This window comes from Diadema setosum, chromosome 12 (assembly GCF_964275005.1).
Source record: "Diadema setosum chromosome 12, eeDiaSeto1, whole genome shotgun sequence".
NCBI lineage: Eukaryota > Metazoa > Echinodermata > Echinoidea > Diadematoida > Diadematidae > Diadema > Diadema setosum.
In genome coordinates this window covers 28223139-28226346 of record NC_092696.1, presented here as the reverse complement: position 1 = coordinate 28226346, position 3208 = coordinate 28223139, and positions in this window count along the sequence as shown.

Below are 3208 nucleotides of genomic sequence, written 5' to 3'. Positions count from 1 at the left end.
CCGTAATCAATTCATGTCGTAAACGCTCGATACGATAACGTCGAACTTTTTCCCCACAGCTCTCACAGTTGATGTAAAACTGAAACCAACCTAACCATGAATCTTATCATAATATATATTACAGCAAGGAGAATATGATTAAGAATATGATAGAGTATAATTTCATATTATAATGAAAATAAACAATATTATAATTATATATTGTATACATTATGTATGATATATGTATATATACTCTAATATACAAATATGTGCATATGCATAATAGTAAACCGGTGTATGCATTAATCCACGTTGATATATTTTGTATACGTTAATAATTTGTATGTATGACTCATATATTGCTCAATTTTGTACAAGTAAACCAACAGTACCTGTTAGCAACTTTCTGTTCAGTTGACAGAAAGAGAAGTAATTAACTTATCCCCTTAAGAAAAAAAAAAGATATGAAACAAAATTTCAAGTTATATAGGCCTATTAAAAATATATCATTGGTTTACATGTACGTGATTGCTTTTTTTTATGCAATGCTTTGAATGTCATAATCAAATAGTGGATTTACACGACAACACTTGGTATGCATTTTTATCACAAAGAGACGTAAGAAAAGTGCAGATGTATGTCAACCAGGGATTTCATAACAAAGTCAGTGACACATTTTTGAAGAAGAAAACAATTATCGAATTCAAAAATACTGTTGGATTATCAAAGGGCGGAGAGCAAAGATCGGGATTATTCAATACCATGTGTTTTCTGTATCCCGGTCCACTGTATCTGCTAGTAATAAATTATTCCTTGCCCTCGTTATGATTTGTCCAAAATATTTACAAAAAAGTGACATCTTTTACTCTTTCTAACTACAGACCTTGATAGTTTTCTCGCATCGGTCTGAAAAATTCCTAAAAAGATATCGCCGTGACAAGGTGTTAGCAAAAACAGCAGTATAATTCCCCCATGCAGACGGGCAGTTTTTGATGGGCAATGTAAAATCGCACATGCCGTTCTATACCCTGCTATTCTATCCATAAAGTCACAGCAGTCACGGACACTCAAGGTCATATTGCTCGCTGAAATAAATCAATCACAAGTACTGCTTCACAAACTTGGCCACAAAGGAGGGCAATTCGAAAACCTTGGAGTGGTTTGTTTATAATAGTTTGTTTATCTATTTCTTAACCGTAAAACCACGGAATAACAATAATACGATACAATCAGAATAAAACGCCGAAAAGGAACGGATGGCATTCCCCGTTCTTCTCGGAATAATCATTCATAGTTGTGCTGGTTTTCCGAGGGTCCAACTTGATTAATCATACTTGCAACTTAACACAATGAAACTAATTCAATGACTGATACAGCAGGTGACTTTCAACAATTCAATGGTTCTGATTTATTCCAAGTGTATATCCCTTATGGCGTACCATATGAGTTTCTGTATATTGACAACTTTGGACCCGTCCTCTTTCTTTATTATGTGAATAACCCTTTTTTTTCGGAGAAGGACTTTATAATATCTGCGTTTTCAGTAAAAAATATTGTGATATTATATTATACATATGGATTTTCACAACATTTTACAACATGAAGTTCATTAAACACACACACACACAAAAAAAATAAATATGTGGGTACAAAAATTAGGTAGAACTATAGATAAAATTTTATCGCATAAAACTAAGTTAATCTTGTGTTATAAGGGAATAGATATCGATAAAAATAAAAACATTGTAAAAAAAAAAACGTGTAACCTCAAAACGAACATAAGGTCGCACACACTGATTTTGCGTGAGGACTGAAAATAAGTGAAATGGGTCAACCTAGCCGAACTTGACTTTTTCATATTTTCTGAAAGAGCGGGTCTTCTTTTACATTATGCTAAAATTTGGTATCATAAAACGGGCAGGAAAGTGAGTTTTCTTTAGCAGTTTATCTCGAACATTTTTGGCAGAATAGAGTGATTAGGTGTGTCTTTAGAATCCCTTTTTCATTTCTGAAAAACCTTGTCCACACTCTTCACTTTCAACTCTAATATCTTTTGAAAAGATAGTGCTACTGCTTTGAAAGTTGGCATTGATTATGGACAGAATATGTTAATGAGGCATGCTTAATCCCTTCATTGTTGTTACACTGGTGGTTTACTTCCTTTTTTTTTTTTTTTTTTTTTTGTCCCATTCATCGCACAGCCAGCACGGTTTGGTAAAGATTAAGCGCTTGAATTTTCTCAGTTCACACTTTTCCTGAGTTTGTGCTTTCTTTCCAATATTTAGATAGGTTAGGAGAGTCCATTTGATTTGAGTTATACATCATTTTAAAGCTTAAAGTCTGCTCTTTCAGAATATGGTCTTAACTAAAAATTCATATCTGGCGACTTTTTGTTTGTTTTGAGGTGCAGGGTCACAAATGTAGAAAGTGCAGAGGGCCACCATGTTATTGCGTATACACTGCAAAAAGTCCGGTGTTAAATAGTGAACACCGAGCTGGTGTTAAATTTTCGGTGCTCATTTATGGTGTTAAATTAACACCTCCGGGTGTCATTTCCAAATATAAAACTGTTTTTTAAAGAGTTTCTTAGTAACTGCACTTCTTGTTGATTTTTAATTTAAACAAGACGATCAAGAATTTTACATTAAAATATTAGATTTTTGAAAAAATGTGAAAATAAATTTAAACCACAGAAACACCAGCTGGTGTGGTCTCTTATTGAAGCTTGACGGGTGTTAAACCATTGATATTAACACCAACAAATATCAAATCAACACCATGTGGTGTCATTTTTGAATTAACACCAGTACAGTGTCAAAATATCACCAGGTGCAGTGTCAAATCAACACCACGAAGTGTCAGGTGAACACTTTTCAACACCATCACAGTGCATTTTTTACACCTGTGGATGTGGTCCTCTATTAACACTTGATCGGTGTTAAATTTAACACCCATGGTGTTAAATCTAACACCGATGTTTTTACAGTGTAGCTTGATCGAATAGCCGGTCTTATTAAGTTTGATACACAATGACGAACAAGATGGCTGCATGATGCTACTTGAGGTTTAAAATTGTAGTGAAGTGCTATGTAGTGCAAGTTCGTGCATGTGCTATAGTGAGAAATTGGAATAATCTCTGGTTGAGCATTAGGTAGTTTCTATCCACAAACTCCTTTAAAAAGCTCTGAAAACTCATTTATTTTAAGCATAACCTCCAGGTCTGCAC